The sequence below is a fragment of the Lutjanus erythropterus genome, chromosome 2, assembly GCF_056507025.1.
Source record: "Lutjanus erythropterus isolate fLutEry1 chromosome 2, fLutEry1.hap2, whole genome shotgun sequence".
NCBI lineage: Eukaryota > Metazoa > Chordata > Actinopteri > Lutjaniformes > Lutjanidae > Lutjanus > Lutjanus erythropterus.
In genome coordinates this window covers 39,841,256-39,861,219 of record NC_139318.1, presented here as the reverse complement: position 1 = coordinate 39,861,219, position 19,964 = coordinate 39,841,256, and the positions used below count along the sequence as shown (strand labels likewise).

At 39.6% G+C, this 19,964-nt stretch overlaps 1 protein-coding gene across 2 annotated transcripts in view; it reads left to right on the top strand.

Moving 5' to 3' along the window:
- The first annotated feature begins 9,013 nt into the window (after positions 1-9,013).
- draxina (dorsal inhibitory axon guidance protein a) overlaps positions 9,014-19,964 on the top strand; it is a 34,710-nt gene continuing 23,759 nt past the window's right edge. The window contains exon 1 of one of the 2 annotated variants that reach the window (XM_084739409.1): positions 9,014-9,272. The gene's annotated coding sequence lies outside the window, so the exon portion shown is untranslated. The remainder of the gene's footprint in view (positions 9,273-19,964) is intronic. The other variant, XM_084739405.1, reaches the window with a different exon arrangement.

Below are 19,964 nucleotides of genomic sequence, written 5' to 3'. Positions count from 1 at the left end.
TTGTATCGTGGTACCACCTCGAAAAGATTGAGTTCTCCAAGTGCCACCTCACGATTTTGCACTCTTTGGTTCTAGCAGGTTTGGTGAACACTTGACTGGCGCTTCACTTGTTCTCGAGCCACTTTGTTTTCATCATGGCTGTTAAAAATATTCTCTCTTGATCTGCACTTTTCTTCATAATAGTTCCCGTTTTGGATCCATGATTTCAGTGTTTTGAAACATTCTTTTTCAGTCTCTCTGGCTACGTAATTGGCTGCTACTTTTTTTTTTTTCCATTTTTAAAAAATATTTTAGACATTTCTCCATGTACTGCTAGAGGGAGCTGTGTACCACCAGTGGTGAAGCTTGAATTTAATAAATGCAAACATGGATTTAGATTAAACTTTATTTTCAGGACTGATGTAGAGAATTAATGAATCAAATTCCAGAAACGTATCTACAGATGACCTTACCAAAACATACACACTTTCTTCGTTAGTTTCTGCAGTAGAATCTACTGGAACTACTTTTCTCCTAGTAGAAAGAAAGAAGTTCCAACATGAAACTGCTCACAACAAGGTGTGAGGATTATCTTGAGTAACTGGGTCATGATTTCTGAAAAGAGACACCGTCATTGAGTTTTTCAAACGTGTTTTTGTTGCTTTGAGCACCGCGAGCCGAGTGCCATCTAAGTTCCATTGTACCGGAGAGACAGCAGACAATCGATAATCCCCAAAACGGCTCACACCAAAACCATGAGCACCACAGGCCAGAGGGAAAAATATAATATCTTTGATTTTGGGGTGAACTGTCCCTTTAAGCACACCAAGCACAATTTTGTGTATTATTCTCCTGACAATCAATTTTAATTAAATGGTGAAAACCTTTATTTTACTCCTTTCATGTGTGCATGTGTGTTCATTCCTCACGTGTCGGAGGAGTTTGCAGTCGTGTCGGAGGAACAGGGAGAGTTGAAAGTTGCCCCATATTAAAAAAAACGAATCTGCCCCCGGCGGTATAAAATCTCGACACCCTGGTATGTGGTGGTTGATGCCTGCTGGGGAGCTGCGGGTTGATAATGCATGAGGACGCCTGGTAGGGGGTCCCACTGCTTTTCCTCTCGCTCATCACTCCGACTGCCAAAACACACACACACACACAGAGTTCTGCAAAACGCCCTCGTGGATTTAGTGACATCTATGTTTAACGTATGTGAGGTCTGTCCTGGTTGTTGTTTTTTTTGTGTGTGTTTTCTGACTATATAATATCCAGTGTGGGCAGGAATGTTTCCTTCCAGCATCAGTGCTCTCATGGACAGATTATGAGACGATGAGCTCACACAGAGAGACACACACAAAACAATGACAGATGAGTTTGTGTCTCTGTCGGTGACATGTTGCAGGTAAACCAGAGCTCTCAGGTGCTGCACATGAACTTCAGTATTTAGTTCAGATGCATACTGACACTCCTGCACAAATACTCTGCATGGCAAAAAAACACAAGTCACCACCTGGATTTAATTAAGCAGAGAGTTCAGAGCTTTCCATTGGATAATTACTGCAGTGATTAATATGTTTCAGCTGGTAACAAGTTATTTAACTCTAACTGATGCAGTGAGCAGCTTCTCATTTCTTCAGCAACCATGTCAGAAGACATATCCTGTGGTCGAGGAAAAGATGTTACTCTGTTTCAGAAGAGTCAAATTATTGACCTGCAACAAGCAAAGAACTAAGGAGATTGATGAAACTACTAAAACTGGGTTAAGAACTGTCCAACACATTATTAAAACCTGGAGGGACAGTGGTGAACCATCATCTTCAAGAAGGAAATGTGGTCAGAAAAAAATCTTGAATGATCAGAGATCACTTAAACGTTTGGTGAAATCAAGTCATAAAAACCAGTAGAACTCACCTCTATGTTTAATAGTGAAAGTAAGAGCGTTTCCACACAAACAATGTGAAGAGAACTCAAGGGATTGGGACTAAACTGCTGTGTAGCCTTAAGAAAACCACTTATCAGTGAGGATAATCAGAAAAAAATACTTCAATTTGCTATGGAGCATAAAGATTGGACTCTGGAGCGACGGAAAAAGGTCATGTGGTCTGATGAATCCAGATTTACCCTGTTCCAGAGTGATGGGGGCATCATGAAGTGATGCTCCCATCATGCCTATTGCCTACAGTACAAGCCTGTGGGGGCAGTGTTATGATCTGGGGTTGCTTCAGTTGCTCAGGTCGAGGTTCAGCAACGTCATGAGCCCAAAAAAATGAGGTCAGCTCACTACCTGAATATACTGAGTGAGCAGGTTTTTCCATCATTCTTCCCTGATGGCACAATCTTTATGACAATGCCAGGATTCACGGGGCTCAAATTGTGAAGGAGTGGTTCAGGGAGCATGAGACATCATTTCCACACATGGATTGTCCACCACAGAGTCCAGACGTTAACCCCACTGAGAATCTGTGGGATGTGCTGAAGGACACTTTATGCAGCAGTCCGACTCTCTCATCAGTACAAGATCTCTGCAAAAATGAATGCAGCTCTGGGCAGAAATAAATGTTGTGACACTGCATAAGCTTATTGAAAAACAATACCATGGTGAATGTGTGATGAAAGCATTCATACATTAATGAAGTATAAAAGAAAAATCACGTCAAGTAAAAATAAAAAAGTTTTTTTTACTGTAAAGAGTTTCTACTTAAAATGCAAAACAGAATCTTTAAATTTCTATAACTTTTTTTCTTATTTTTTTCTTATTACTCAGTGTTCTTGGGTTTAAGGGAGGTCTGTTGTGTTCAGTTCATAAAACTTAGTTTATTGAAAAAGAAGAAAAAAGATGAAAAGTACAGGATGAGGATGGGGAAATATTTTCATAACTGACTGTAGGTCAGTATTAAATCAACTTGATATATTAAAGGCAAAACAAATGCGTTGGCAATCAATATAATGCATCTGCTCATGGACGAGAGGCTCGTGCTGGTGGCAATGTGGGATGTCAAACCTCTCGTCGGTGAGTAGATGCACGCTTCCTTCTGCATGCTGATGCGGTTGGCAGGTGTAGTTTGTTTTTTGTAGTTTTTACTTGGCGCTTTGAGCACTACAAGCTGAGTGCCGTCTTAGTTCCGTTATATTTAAGAGAAAGCAGACATCTCTAGAGCTGATATCTCCAAAACTTTGCGACTCACACCAAAACAATCCAGGTGAAGAAATAACACTACAGATAAGAGGATAAACATATATTTTTTATTTCTGGTTGAACTGTCGTTTTAAATGCAGAGAGCATGTGACCGAGCACAAAGTTACAGTTTGAATAGACGTGTTTCTGCAGCTGCAGTCTTTTTTTTTTTTTTTTTTTTTTTGCACGCCTTTTCACTGTATAACTTTCTAATTAAAGGCTCGTAACACAGTGATACCACAGGCCCTGAGAAAACAGAGCAGCATTGACTGCAAGTGTTTGCACAACATTAATTACCGTATTTACAGTAAACACTGAATTCAAAAGATGCTTTTTCTTGAGCTTTGAATTCAGCACACTGTAGCTAAAGCTTTTGTGGATTCTGAGTAACAATAACATCAATTTGATCGGTCATGTGACCTTCAACTTACAATACGGCACATTGTGTATCAGCTCTTTTTAGATACATGTAAATACGCTAAGTTTATCCTCTGTTTCCTGGGTAATTTGTCATAAATTTCCCCTTGCATAATTATTTGCAGGTGATTTATTCTGCTTAATGTGGAGCTTACTGTACTGGGATGTTCAAATAATGTCATATAATAAGGCATCAGAGCCGTGAAATGATAAAAATGGTCTTCATATAAGCCACATTCCTCTGGCTCTTACAGTATTATCTATTGTGAGGTTCCCAGCCTTTTTAATTTGACATACCTTGTTTTATTTTACATCCATGTAAGTTATATGAATGGATAGTTTTGCAATCGTACAACAATTCAGATTTTTTTTCTTTTCAGTAGGTTTGGTCAAGGTTGCATTCCTGCAACTGCCGCTTACTGCATGTATCCATTACTTTTAGTTGACTGGTTCCATTTCTCTGATGTCCTTCAGTGGTTTTTATGCACTTTTATCTCAACAGGTGGAATTTTTAGGTTTTGCAACTGATTCAGGCAGAAGTGGAAGAAGTATTCAATTTGTTTCCTCAGATTCTGCAACACTGTTTTCCTGTGAAACTCCAGCAGAGTTTTGTGAACTAAAAGACTAAATCTAACCTTAAATCAGCATGACGGTGAGTAGATAATGACTGAACTTTCATTTTTGGGTGAACTAACACTTTTACTCTGTGTGTGAGCGAAACTCAAACTTGTCCATTTTGAAAAAGTTTTACCAACTACGAATTTTATGTTGAGATAATTTACTTTTCTTCTTTAGATAAACTTTTTTTGAGCTTTTAAAATAGAGAAGCTGTATTTTTTTTTTAAAAAAAGAGTTAATTCATTCCAGTGAAAGTGAAATTTTACATAAATTATATATATTTTCAATTAAAACCACTTAATTTTCAGACACCAAAATAATGACAAATTAAGATTCACAGCTCATCGTGGCCAATGAAATTTATATTTTATTTGACTTTCTAAAACTCAAAGATACAAGTTCATCTAAAGAAAAAAAAGTTTTCATATTTTGTCAACTAAAATGTGCGTCATATAGCCAACGTCTATGGCTCGGTGCTTTCCTCTAAATTTTTCTTGAGTCTCCATAATCTGTGGATGCCAAATAAAAAAAAAAATTTTTGGCCAAAAATGACCCCAACACAATGATTCTTATTATGCATTGACCACATGCTTAAATTTTTTATTACATCCCATTTCTACCATATGATGCCAATAAATCCCTTCAAATATTACACACTAGAGCTTTAAATATGGCTATTCTTTTACTCAGAATTAAAAGGGCTTTTTTTGCATTATTCGAGCTCCTCCGCAGAGCTTCTACATCCCCCGTGGGTGGGAATCTCTGATCTATTGCACCCAACTGAACTCCACCCATGTGCACTTCCAGCGGAGAATACCTGGATTTACCTGCAGCTACTGTTCACACTCGGCACTGCTGCAGGATCCGGACCTGTGAGAATACTTAAAATAAAAATAAAAATTAAAAAAGGTTTTTATTCCAGCATGGGAGCCACTGACACCACCTCCCATCATGATCTTTCTCAGTCTTACAGGAGGCACACACAGGAGCTACAGGGGTCCCATTCAAACGCCAGCTCATGTCTCCCTGAGCTGTTGATATCTTGCTCCAATTTGCCCGACACGGAGCGAAAGCATGAAGCAATATGTGGAAATCTCAACTTGAGATGGAAGCCTCCAAAAAAAAGGGGGGGCATTAATGTGTTTTTAAGTACGAGGAATAATCACTGTCGGATCAGCGTGAAACTTAGCCTCCTTTAGAAAATTTTTTACACAGTATAGAAACATAGATAAATGATGAAACATAGATTATATATAAATAAACACACAGTTTGCATGTTTTATACGCAGAACATACATGAATTCATCCCAGAGTCAGAATTGGACCCTTTTCAAAGTAAGATGTTTGAGCATTTCTGAAGGCATTTTAAATTTCCTCTGTTATCTTCCTTCAGCAGACTCAGCCCCTCTGTGTTACACTCACACTTCACTAAGTGGCTTGTCAGCATTGTTTGCATTCAAACCAAATGACTATAAAGCTTGTTCATTGGTCTCAATAACGCTAACAAGCCAATTTTTTTTTTTTTTTTTTTTTTTTTCAGGGGCGGACACACAAAACACACAGAAAAATAAAGAGACTAAAACTCTTAAATGTCAACCAGCTCCCTGGAGCGATTTATACACAATCACTGTGCAAATATACAGCATTAAATCTGTCGTAGTCGCACAACGGGCTCATAGTGTTGAGTTAGAATTAGTGTTGCCGGCGCTCTGCAGTCAATTGACTTTGAAAGAACAGGCCATGAAAAATGCAGTCACAGGGTTTCACTGCAGAGGATATCCACCAAAAACTCAACCACTGGATCTTACTGAAGGTGCTCTGAAGGTTTCTCTGGCTATTTAGTCTTTAAAAAACTGTGTTTATGCCAGGTGCAATCATCTATTTTGGCATACGTTGATGAATAAACTCAAGGTCACATTTATTTTTCTCTTAAATGACAGTAGACCAGAAATTCCCACACGCAGGTTAGGGTCACAGGAGCTTTTATTTGGGTCGCCAAATAAATAAAAGATTATGGAAAATATTCTGCAAATTTAAGATTGATATCTGCAGTTCAAAACAAGACATTTGAGGACATCATCTTGGACTTTGATCAACATTCTCTGACATTTTATGGACCAAATAAGTAACATGATGGATATACTAACCAACTCATTAGCTGCTACTAGCAAATTAGCTCATTATCTGCTACTAGCAAACTAACTAAATAGCCCCTACTAGCATAACTCACCCTTTACCCAATACATACCTACTGTAGCTCAGTCATTGCTCTATTAGCATAACTCCGTTATTAGCCGCTACAATCATAACTCACTCAGTAGTCACTACTGTCAAACTAACATCATGTAACTCACTATTTAGCTGCTTAGAAGCCATTATTTGCAAAATTCACTTGTTAGCTGCTACTAGCAAAACTCACTCATTAACAACTACTGACATACTTTAACTCACTCATTAGCCACTACTTGCAAAATTTACTTGCTAGCTGCTACTAGCAAAACTCACTCATTAGCCACTATTGACATAGTGTTATGCATTAGCCACTACTTTCAAAATTCACTCGTTAGCTGCTGACATACTGTAACTCACACACTAGCCGCTACTAGCAAAACTCACTCACTAGCCGCTACTGACATATTGTAACTCAGTCACTAGCCACTACTTGCAAAACTCTCTCATTAGCCGGTACTGACATAATGTAACTCAGTCACTAGCTGCTACTAGCAAAATCACTCATTAGCCGCTACTAGCAATACTCACTCATTAACTACAAAGTCTCACTCAGTAACCAGCTGCTACTAGCAAAACTCTCTCGTTAGGTGCTATTAGCAAAACTGACTCACTGGCCACTACTGACTCAGTAGCTTCTACTATCATAACTCACTCATTTGCTGCTACTAGCAAGACTCACCTGAACCCCCAGGTGAACTGACAGTGGTTGAGTTGCATTCAGAGTAATGTAGGTGTCAGGTTTTGTCAAGGCAAAAGACTGCATGGAATAAAAAAAGAAAATATCTCAGTTTCTGCTGCATTGATTTTGTAACTCTTTTTTTTTTTTTCAAAACTGTCCATCATAAGACTGACAACGTCATAGAATACAATGCTAAATCAATGGAGAACTCCCTTAAAAGAGTCCCAGACCAGAACTACACAGTCGACTTTTATCTGGGCCTTCAGTGCATCTTAGAACAAATCATTGCAGGATGAAACAGATTCTGTGAAATTATTCTTGGATGCAGTTGAGGGCATTTTGTACATTCAGATACTGTAGATGTCGGATGTGACAGGAACATTTTTGACAGGCCGTGGAAAAACCATGATGAAAAAATTAAATTCTGATAGCCTATATCTGAGCCTCTGTTATCGTAGGTCTCTCCCTCCAGCAAAGTGACATAAAGTACTGATAATCAATACCAATTAAAAAAGGATTACCCTTAAAAAATTCTTCCCATACAGTTGCTAATTACTTGTTAAAAGATGCAGTCCCTAATCCAAATATCACAATATTAAAGTAACCTAACTTGATTACTTTCTGTTACTTTTACGAAATATGGTGACATTATTGAGACTAAGAATGTTTATGCTTGTTGTTAGGTTTACTATTTGTACAGCAATAGTCATTTAAATGTACTTTGTAAAATATTAACATTTTACACTCAAACTTAAAGTAAACTGATATGAACATATTCCTAAAAACCATTCTCAGCACCAACATCACCATCTACAGTCCCAAAATATTTTTCAGCAGTATATTTACAAGTTAGTTAACTAACTGGATTTCTTTGTAGCTATTGTTAGCAGTTGGTCTGCGTAACATTTGCAGTTGAGTTATGTAGCTGAAATCAGTGGTTGGTCTGTGTAACTAATATTAGCAGTCGGTCTGTATAGTTAGCGGTGGTGGCTAGTTTGTTTAGCTAACATCAAAAGTTAGTCTGTGTAACTATGTTAAAAGGTGGTCTGAGTGGCTAACATTGGCAGTTGGTCTTTGTAGCTCAAATTAACAGTTGGTCTGTGTGGCTAACAGTAGTTAGCCTTTGTAGTTAACGATAGCAGTTAGTTTCTGTAGTTAATGTTAGAGGGTAATCTGGGTAGGTGGAGTTCAAGTGGGCTAATCTCGTAAACATGGAAAACACAACCCATTTGAACACACCATTTGTAGCTAACATGAAAAGTTGGTCTGTGGAGTTAACATTAGCAGTTTGTCTTTGTAACTAACATTAGTGGCTGGTCTGTTTAGCCAGTGTAAGCCGTTGGTCTGTTGCTGTGTTCAAGTGGAACTTGTGAACTCTCGTAGCTAAGAGAAAACTTCCAATTCACAATATCGTCGACATGAAGTGGGTGTTCAAGTGAGCTAATCTCGTAAACATGGAAAACACAACCCATTTGAACACACCATTTGTCGCCAACAATAGAAGTTGGTCTTTGTGTAGCTAATGTTAGCAGTTGGTCTGTGCAGCTAAAATTAGCGGTCACTCTTTCCTGTATTGTTTCTTTAAATTACATTTTTAGAATTAGCTGAAGACAAAACTGTGACTACTGTGATGTTGTTTCTCTTCTGTTTTAAAGACAAAATAATGTTAAATTTCTGCTCAATCATTTTTTCACGAGAGGTCATGATTAGCTTTATTGTAAAATGTATTTTAATATTCCATTCCTTCCTAATAATCTCCATTTTTACTGCACATCTTTTTTTGTTGCAACTGTAATCGATTACAGTTGCCTATATATATTATTATTACATGTAATCTGTTACTCCTCAAGCCTGGACAATACAGACTGCCTCGTCCTACTTGGACAAGAAGCGCCACCGAGCGTCAACCGGTCCAGGCGCTGAGCCCTGACGCGCACGCGCCCTCCGGACTCGGGAGCGCGCACTGGGAGCCGGTGGTGGTGACTCTCCTCCTCTTAAGAAGCAGGAGACAGTCCGGATGCTCGGCACATCCCGGGGCGCACGGAGAGGAGGTGCTGCTGCTGCTGCTGTGTGTCGGTGCTGTCCGCTGTCAGCCTGCAGCCATATGACCGAGCTGATAACCAAACCATAAACAACAACAAAGGAAAACAACAGATAAACAAACAAACGCGGGTAAGGGATTATCTTTAATTGCTTTATTCGCAGAGTTGATGCTTGTTTTTTCGCGTTTTTGTGGGTTTCACCTAACGAAAACCCCATTATTACCGTTTCATTCATGCATTTAAAGGGGTTTGTTGTGTTTCTGTGATGCTTAAATGAGTTTCCTGGGACTTTATGATAATTTCTGTCATTTTATACCCCGTACTACCTTATATTATGCGAAGCTACTCATACAAAATATATTTATAGATTCCAGCCTGCAGCAATTTATTACAATCCTTATAAAAATTCAGTTTTATTGCAACTGTCCGGAACAATCCATGTTATGTGCCACCGGATTGCCATAATTTCCATAATCTGCGCGTAAAAACGCACCAATAATAGTGTCACAAAACTTAACTCAATTAATTTAATTGAGGAAAATAAAAAGCAGTTTGACTTGCAGAGAGTGTGTCAATCAACACAGACGGATTGAGAGCATGGATGACTGTTTGCAAACAGTAAATCAGATTTGGTTTGATACCGGGGAGGGAAAGAAAAAGGCGATAATCAATTAAATTTTAACTTTTGTGACGGTGGTGTTTCCTGCCGTCACGCTTTAAAGTCAGATCAACATCACAAAGGAATTTATTGGATGAATGGTGAGGAGAATCAGAAATGATTGCTGCGATTATCTCGTCCTGACAGCTCATTGTTGCTCACTGCACACTGCTGTGTGTGTGTGTGTGTGTGTGTGTGTGTGTGTGTGTGTGTGTGTGTGTTCCTGAGAGTGAGATAAAGGAGAGGAAGGAGAGGGAGGGAGAGATTAAAGTTGGGTGTCTCAGTGTGACACCATGCGATTAAAAGTGAAACATGCTGCAATGGGAGCAACAGTATTTGTGGACTCACATTAATGAGCTGATGTTAATTAATTGCAAGTCAATCAGCGGGGAGGCATCAGACATGATCATGAGCGTGCAGGGACCCCACAGAGAGGCGACCTTGGGCCAAAACAAAAGCTCAACGCACTCACAAATAAGAGAAAATGAACAGATAACCCAAGGACACTCAAACATCATTTGATGTTCAAGTGCAAATTAATTTAGTCTTTCCCCCCTAAAAAATGTCATCATTCATCTAACAGATACAGAATATTAAGTATTAAAGTGTCGAACAAGGACACAAACCATTTCAGAGAGAATCACAGTTCGTAAAAGGACAGTTCATATTTTAAATACACAAAAACTGGTGATACTGGGTGTGGTTTGTTTAAGAGGAAATGTGAAACTGCTCAGGTTAAGGTTTGTGGATTATCTCAAGTAACAGGATCAAGAGATACAAGCTGCATTTACACAGACCTCAATATTCCACAAATAATCACAATAACAGTCCAGTAATAGCTGGACCAGTAGGAATTTTCAATCAGGTTGCAAGGTGGGGAATAAAACTTTAATAACCAGTCAAATAAGAAAGTAATAATCATGGAAGCATTTATTATGATCGTTTCTCCCTGGTTGGAATAAATATGTTCTTTCTGCGAATGTCTGCCCCGTGTTTAGGTGTTGGCGACCAGAGAGAGCAGCGACATGGCGGCACCTTTAAAAGATTCAAAGATGCTAACATTGCTCAGCCTGGGTGCAGACCTTTGAACCCGCCCACTCCACTGAGTTGGCTTTTTCTCGACAGTTCAGTCTGATATCAGGCTAAATATTTATCCCAGGATATGAAAATGACTGTGCAGAAACACGTCTTCTTTTTTGTTTACTGGTGGTTGTTGTTTCTTCTGTACTGCTCATTAGATGCTTCACAGCCACAGATGTAATATATGAACTGGACAGGACATTTCCGCTCAGCATTGATTCCAGTTTTTCCCGGTGGCCACTCGTGGTATTGCAGCGCAAAAACTTTCCACCAGCCCAAAAATCATTTTCCGCCGTAGGCCACCGTTATAAAAACGGTCCACAAAACTGCTGACAGGACACCTCGAACTGTAAAGACGCTGGATATTTTCATATCGAGGTTTTGTATTTGTAAAACTTCCCTCAAGCAGAGGAAACAGTTTAAAAATCTGTGATCTCGCAGACGGGTCCAGCGGGGAAACACTACTCCGTATATTTAGCGGGCCACATATTCAGGAAGTAAACCCAGGAAGCTAGAAAACTTTTTGGAATTTGTGCCAAGCAAGCAGCTCTCATTGGACTGACTGGGCGCCATCTTTGCATCCGGTGTCATTATAATACATCTGTGTTCACAGTGAGCGTAACCACTTCACACATGTCAAAATATTCTGATTAGTTCTTTGGACTAGTAAATACACATATTTTATTGGATCATTTTAATTAGGGTCCATGCAAACTGGATTTTCTAATCAGAACGATTTTAATCAGATTAGAGAAATGTTGTTGTAAGGAAGTAGTTCCCAAACCTTTTCTGGAATGAGGCCAAAAAACAGTTCACCCTATAATTATCAATCAATTATTAACAATGACTGGGGAGGCAACTGATAAAAAAAAAATTATTTATGTTGAATTTTAGCTAAGTAAAATTTAGCATGATGGCATCAGCGAACTCTTGTTTGTTTATCTCCCTATATAAAACATATTTAATCAACTTTGTTTCACTATATTTCTCCCCTGGTCATCCTCGCCTCCTCTGAAGTGGCTCTACACCTCCCAGCAGAGTTATTCAAATGTATTTTTTGAGCATCTAAAGTCCCATCTAGTTCAGGGTTCCTACACCTTTTCCCAAAGTCAAATTCAAGCACTTTTCAAGCACTTTTCAAGATGCATTTTCAAACTTTTCAAGCACCTTACAGCTGTGGTTAATGGCATATTTATATATGTTTTATGTACTGTATGTGCTCAAAATGATTAGGCCCTATTTCATTTCTTAATCACATTAAAGCAAATGTAAACAGCCGTTACTGTTTAGCTTTTCAAATGTATTTTTTGGTGCTTTGGTGCATCACAAGCTGCGTGCCATTTAGCTCCATTATGTTGGAGAGAAGGCAGAAAACTCTGCAGCTCACACCAAAACTATCTAGATGGATAAACAGCACCACAGGCCAGAGGAACAGTATGTGTTTTTGATTTTGGGCTGAACTGTCCCTTTAATTTTGTGCTTTCAGTCAACACAGAAGCAATTCTCTTTATTTCTTTTATCTCGAGTTTGAGTTTCGGCCAAAAGGCTACATTGCTGCACATCCGTCCAGTCTCCTCCTCCACCCTGGTGGTGGTGGTGTGAAACTCGCCTTGAACGTCACTGCCAAGTGTGGCTGCATCTGTTTGATCAAGACTCTTTCAACATTGGCAGGCGGCCGGCGCCGCTCGCCGCCACCAAGGGAGGCGGAGAAAGGGGAAACTTTTGGGTTCATATAATGCGTTTACATGCTTCACTTGATCATCTCTAAACAGGAGTGTCACCGGTCAAACCGTTCCCATGTGGAGCGTCCAGGGACAGACCCAGGTGTCCAGATTTCACGGGTTAGCAAAGAACAAGTTTTGTTGCTGGTTTTGGAAGCCAAAGCTTTGTTGTTGTCTGCGTGTTAGAGGGGATTCAGCTGGTGTCCTTCTCTGCCACCGAATGAAAGATGCCACCGACACTTTGTTCTAATTAAGACAGGATAAATACTCCCTCTGTCCCCCTCTCCTGCTTTGATTTCAGCCTCTCTACTTTCCCTCCCCTCCCACATCTTCCTCTCCTCTCTCTACATCTTATTTTCTCCTTTCCTCTCAGTTTCTCCCCCCTCCTCCTCCTCCTCCTCCTCCACCTCCTCCTCCTCTCTTTTGTCCCTCTCATTCTCTCCCCTCTCTGTGGGACGCCTCTTGCTGTGCTTCTGGTGCTGTTTGTGTTTCACAGCATTTTTGGAACATGCCTCTATGTGGGTGTCTGGAGGAGGTTTCCCCGCTGTGAGCGAGTGTGTGTTTGTGTGCATGCATTGATTGTAGCACAGAGAAAAAGTGAGTGTGTGTGTGTGTGCAGGACTCAAACAGGAGGAGGAGATAAGGGCCACGTCGCAGGATGTCGCCGCTGATGTTACCATGCATCAGTGACAATGTTCTGGTCTCGCCCCACATCTGTTGTACCTGCAACCAAATTACCAGTGAATCATTTGGTGTCTCCCTGCTCTCTCTGCTCCGGCTCACTTGCTGACAGATGGACCTTCCTTATGGCTCTTGTTTTTTTTTTTTTTCTTTATCACCCTGTGTCGCTTCCAGGGGCCTTTGCTATCCAATACACACCTAAAAGCTGCGAAAAACCCTCCCAGTCGATGTGTGAATCCCGCCGATAATTGTTTGCGGAGGATTTTGGGGAGACAAAGCGCTCTTATATTGAAGTCAGTGCTACTGGCCCTTGAGGAAATGAAGTTTTATGGTGTTAACTGCAGCTTGGCAGAAGTGTTTATTATGCAGAGGCATTAACTGGGGCTGTAATTTGGGTGCTTGTTATTGAGCTGATATTTATGATAATTTGGTGGCGCAAACTAGGCCTATTTTACCCGAGATGAAAGATATAAAAGTAAGTGTTTATGCATCAAATATTCAGCTTTATTACTGTAAGACTGAGATGAATGGCTCTATTTGGAGCACAACTGAATTGTATTCATGGCACAGCAGATAATACATTTATTTTTCTTGATGTCTGTGACATTTAATCGTGCATTTTTCTTATTATTATTATCTGTCAAATCTGTTTAGAACACATACTTAAGCTGCTGCTCTGTGAACCATGAAGCTGAAGGGAGATATTTAGTGTTTGTTCCTGTGCAGCTGAGTGCTGGATGATTTATTTCTACTTCCTCTTCTTCTTTTTTAAAGAAATCGCTTGTTGTTGGATTAGAAAGCCACATATTCATCAAACATTTTCTCTTTCTTATGCAGCTCTACTTTTCTTTACGCATCCTCTCAGTCAGACTGGGTGGCAAAACGTCCTGCAACATGGACGTAGTAGTAGGAACTGCGAAACCAGGAGTAAAACAGTTCATCGTCTGCATAAGTTTAAGGCAGTTGGACTCGACAGTGATCCTTACAACTTATCAAAGACAGTGGTTCATGGACATTGACATGTGGACAGGAATCAGGTTTCCAGGCATTTATATGGACATGATTTATTCACAGAGGAAATACACAAAGCAAAGAAGGCACACAAAGGCCTGGACGCTTGGACGTAACAAGACTCCAAGGCAGGATTTATTGGTGAAATTAAAGGTGATGAGGACGCCAAAGGATATTTTGGTTACATGTGAACAGGTCTGGATGCATATTTTTGTTTAATGATTCCCAAAAATCAAACATACTTGACACAAAATGCTTCAGTGCCTGGACTCTGATTTCTTGTTGGATCTATTTATTCTGTCAATCACACAACAGCTCTTTAACATTTTAGATGTGTTTTTGTGTTTTCATGGCATTCAAGCTGAAAGCTAACACTTCTCTTGTACATTTCCTGCTAGCCATCGCTAGCTAGCTGCTCATTGCTGTTAGTTTTCTGCCACGTAAGAAAACGAGGGAGGAAGTTGGGTAACGTGACTAAACGTAAGGTGAATAAAACTTTAATAGTATCTCCTCTGTGAACATGATTTCTACCTGAGTCGTGTCAGATAGATTTTCATCAGCTGTGGTGGTTGTTTAAAAGTGAAGACAACAACTCCCATGATCCCACACTACTGCACAAAGTCATTAAACTATGTCTTTTGTTGTTGTTTTAATGTGAGAGAGACCCCTAACTGCACAATTTAGATATTTAAATTGAACAAAAAACTAATAAGTTAATAAAATGAAAAAAGGCATATTGGTGAATATTCAGTTCACTCCTTTTTTTTTTTTTTACCCTGTACCCCATTTCTCCTGTACTACACCTCGAAATACTTCTGTCTGAGATTCTAAATATTTGAAAGTAAATGAGCATTTCAGGACCTGTAGCAGAGAACCAAGGGGTTCCCTCAATTTGCTTGTTCTGTCATATAAAGTCTGACCTAATTGCCAATATATATTCAATCCAATTTTCCCAAACTTCTGTATTATAACTTAAATCAACCAAGCCCTCAACATTAGGAAACCCTGTGTTCAGCCATTCTCTGTTGATGGCTTTTTTTTTTTTTTTTTTAAATGAAGAACATTATCCAGATCATATATTTGTCTCCAAATCTCAAATTTTCCTGAAGTATAATACCTTAAATCTAATCTAAGCTCCAGTCAGAAAAGGCTAATGGGCCAATTCCGAAAAAACATGAAAGTGACCAAATTTATTTGCTCCATATTATCTCGATCATCTTTTACTCGTACCTTGGCATTTTTTCTGCACTGGTGTTAGAAAAAATCTTGCAGTACTTTTCCATCCATGGCTGGATGATTTCTCAGCCGTGAGCAGTAACTTCCTGGAGAAAAAGTGCAGCGCAGTATCCGGATGTTTTTGTATGAATTAAACAAGAAGTTCTCAAACTTTTTTCAACAGTGTAGCCCCTTTGAATTATTTTTTCAGGCTCCTGAGCAGTGCAAAAGATTTTTGGAAGGAAAAAAGCCCACATAAGAGGCTTAATGCAGCTTTATTTTCCTGTTATTTTTCTGTTTTCAGCTGTATTACTGCCATGTTTCAAACACAATCCATTTTCTTCCTGTTCATTCGTCATTCAGTAATCAAACTGAGTTCCTGCTCACAGTGAACATGATTGCATTTGTTGCTTTCTCCTTCTGTGAGGTTTTATGGCAGGTGACAGTGTTCGACAGTTAATTAGTCCACTGAAAATATGAATATTCAATATAAAATGTGCTTTAATCAAACATACACTTACATGTTTTATTAAACTCATTATAGTAGAATTATTTTAGGAATCATGCATATTAAACAGACAAAATATAACATCTTAATTTGAGCCTTTCAGAAGCTGTTGCCTCTGGACAGAGACAGGCGAGCTGTTTCCGCCTGTTAAATCTTTATGCTAAGCTAAGCCAACGGGCTTTCTGGCTGTGGCTTCATATTTAACAGTCAGACACTGAAGTAAATAAGCCAAAACTGTGAACTATCCCTTTAAACCTCTGATCTCAGTATGTGTCCAGGGGAAGGAAAAAAAAAAAGATCCTGAAGGTGGCCTCTGCCTGACACGACAGCTCTGCTCTAACAGCCTGTTTGTGGAGTCCTTTGTTTGCTGGATCCTTATGGCCCCGCTGGTTGCTATGAGAGATAAAACAACAGGAGCAGATGGCTCCTGGAGGTTTGGTGTCACAGCAGGTGAAGCTAAGAGATGCACACGTTACAGCAGTTTAATGCCGGGGTCGCCTCCTGCTCCGCCTCGCTGCTTTTTTTTCCTCCCTCACCTTCCTCTGGCTCCACTCGCCGTTGAGTATATTTTTATATAACGAGTGTGCCACAGAAGTGCCGCCATGCTTAAGAGACTGACCGATTGATCACAGACTGGAGAGAGGTCTCTGATCTCATCACAGCTTAATCATACAGCCCTCCAATAGTGCCCCCCCCCTTTTGCAATTTCTTGCAAGATTACCTATCACTTCATACTTATCACACTCGGCTCTGATTCATGCCTCCCCGGTGGCCGTCTCACACTGTACAGCGAGCTTATAAAAGCATCTGGCACACACTATATATTGTGTTTCCTGCAAAAACGTAAACCAATTTTAGCTCCTCTGCTCTGGCTTCCTAAAACTGTAGAATTGATTTTAAGATTTCATTATATTTTATATTGCTGTACATATTTTCTCTCCAAACTGCGCTGAGCTCAGACATCCATAAACTCAACGTTACAACCTCAAGATCTGAGCTTCAGATCAACAATCCTGCCTGAAGTCAAAATGAGATCTACAATTGTCATATCTCTTTCAAAAAAACAAACAAACTCTATTTACGTTTTTGCTTTTTACTCGATTACATCTGCACTGTAAATTCCCCCTGACATCAGGAGCTTCCTCTTTATAGAAGTTGTCCTGATTCTAGACACACCTTTAACAGCCCACTGTAACCTCCAGACTGTGTGCTCACTGCAATGACACACACCACACATATATATTTTATTGCGTAGTGTTGTTTTTGTGTTTTTTATTTTGCTTTACTACATTAATACCACCCCTTCCTTTCTTTGTTCTTCTGCTGGACCTTTAATTGGCTTTAAAATTACTAGAAATGTTGCTGCTATAAAATTGTGAATGCAGTTATAATGCACAACATCTAAACCAGGATAATTTGTGATTTTATAGCAAATTAACATAATGCGATTTGATGTATTTGTTTGTTTTGTTGATTAAACAGTTGAATCTGTAGTTTTCATGAATTCATATGCAAGTGCGTGTCCCCATGTTTTTTTTTAACTTGGATTATAATCAGCAGGAAAGTCTAACTAGATTTTTTTTTCAGTATGTGGACTGATAAAAATTGAGAAATTGGCTAAATTGAAAGGGACTCTCATGTAATGTTGGCTGACAGTCTGTCATTCCTCAGAGTCAATTACATGGTCCAGTCCTCAGCCTTTGCAATTATAATAAATCCTTCCCTTAAAGTCAAACGTTCACATCTGAAAAGACTCTGTATTTATTTTTGAAGGGGGAAAACATTTTTTTCTTAATAACAGCATTAAGACAGCATTTAGAGATGGAATATGTAAGCATTTTAGTTTAAAACATAAAAAATTATCAACAGAATTTGAAGAAATAAGAATTTTGACATTAGGTCAAAGACGTTTATGTGTCTACTGAAGCTAACATGCTAACCAGCTAGCCCCAGCCTGTCCTGTCTATTAATGCCAGTTTGTCAAATATGTGAGCAACGCAGCCTGACCCGACCCAAACCCGTCGGGTCCCGTCGGCACAGATCTCAAGTTCCAGTCTGGGTTCAGGTGCATCCCTAGATTGAATTCAACAGGTGTCTAATTTTTACATTTTGCACTTTTGAAGTTACAGTTCAGAAAAAGCATCCTTTGGTGTCATTCAAGAGTTAAAAAACTCTGGAAACCTGCTTCTTCGGGACTGTGTGGGTGTCGTTTGATCAAACTCGACTGGCAGCATAAAGTCACAGCCCCACAACTGTCATCAGATTGTGATTTAAATATTGCTAAATCCTGACTGGTGCACAGAAAAATGTGACATCATGTTTTTTTTTTTTTTTCAACAGTGAGACGAGCTCAAAAACACAGCACGGACTGAGAAACTGAAAACTTTTCTAACTTTGGCAGCAAACGTCGTGTTCATGTAGAAACCATCACTTTTTCGGATATTAACACATTTCCTTTTTTTTTTTTTTTCAACCAAAGACGCCTTTAAAACCGCAGAAGTCCAAGCCATAATTTGTCTCAGTTTTTCCGTACGGTATCAGTGACTGTTTAAACGTTGCCGGTGGATTATCTCATGTGGGAATGAAGCTCGTCAGTTCCAGGCCACTCGTTCGGCCTCCCATCGCCTCAGTAGCAGATGCTCGTCCTGCTGCGCCCTGCCTACAACACACAGCCATGTATAATACACGCTCTGGCAGGAGGTTGTGTTGTTCGCGGAGGTTGTTTATCACACACAAGAGACTGTGTTTAAAACCCGGAATGCCACCCAGAGTGCTCCATTATCGTCCCCATCCTGTGTCTCCTCAAAGGACCACCTGTTAGCGGCACATGAAAGTATGAGGGAGGAAAACAGGGCACTGCTGTGCGGAGATACTCGGTCCCCCTCCGTCTCCGCCTGCCTCCTCTGTCTCCTGACAGGTCTATTCGGGCCTCAGATTTGACGGGGTTGACGCACGGTGCCTTCTGTTTCTATGGTGGCGTCACATCTTTCTTTCATGTCAGGAAAATTAATTTTTGAAGGGTCATGTCGCGGTGGTGTCGCTCAGCTTCTCCTATTATCTCCACCTGAGTTGGTTCTATTTCTGCAAACACTTTTGAGTGTTAATCCTAAATGAGATAAGCTGGAACAAACAAGAGATGATGGATCTGCTTTTTTCTCCTTTTGATTCCAGAGTCCACAGAAAAATCTCTTAAAGCTTGCTTAACACTAAAGGAGCAACTTACCAAAAACCTCAGTATTTCATATGCAACTTGTGGATTTTTGGAGTATTTCTACCAAGGAATAGTTTAAGATTTGGGGGAAATAAGTTATGCTTATTAACTTTTGTGCTTTCTTAAAAAACTGGAGCAATGAGAAGAATGATACTAGCGCACACTTGGCACAAAGTGAGAACAAAACATTGGCTCTAGAAATTAAGAAATTTTTCACTGCTCAGTGCTAATCTAACTTAGTTTCAAATATGCCACACTGAAACACAAATCCAAATGTGCTACCAGTTCAAAAGTTGTCGCTTATCATATCAGCTATCTGTTCCATGCCAAGAAAACTGGAGAACTCAAGCAGCCGTGCTTCTATTGAGAAATATCCTGCCCAACGAATTTTCCAGTTTAACAAAATCATTCTTCTAGCAGCCCACAAGGCGAGGCCTACTACTTTCTTGTCTTCTTTTGACTCTACCTGTGCAGCCCTGTATCCCAACAAGCAAACCGGAGGACATGAGGAGAGATTTATTTTCGTTAATCATGTTAATCATGCCAGGAGACATCTGAGGAACTTTGGTCTGTTTGCACAGTGAATGTAAAGTTGGAGCCAGTTAGCTTAATTTAGCACTAGCAGCTAGCCTGGTTCTGTCTGGAAGGTAATGAAATTATCTATATCTAAACTATACTATACTTGCACTTCTAAAGTTCATAAATTAAGACATTTTACTTTGATTGTTTAATTTACC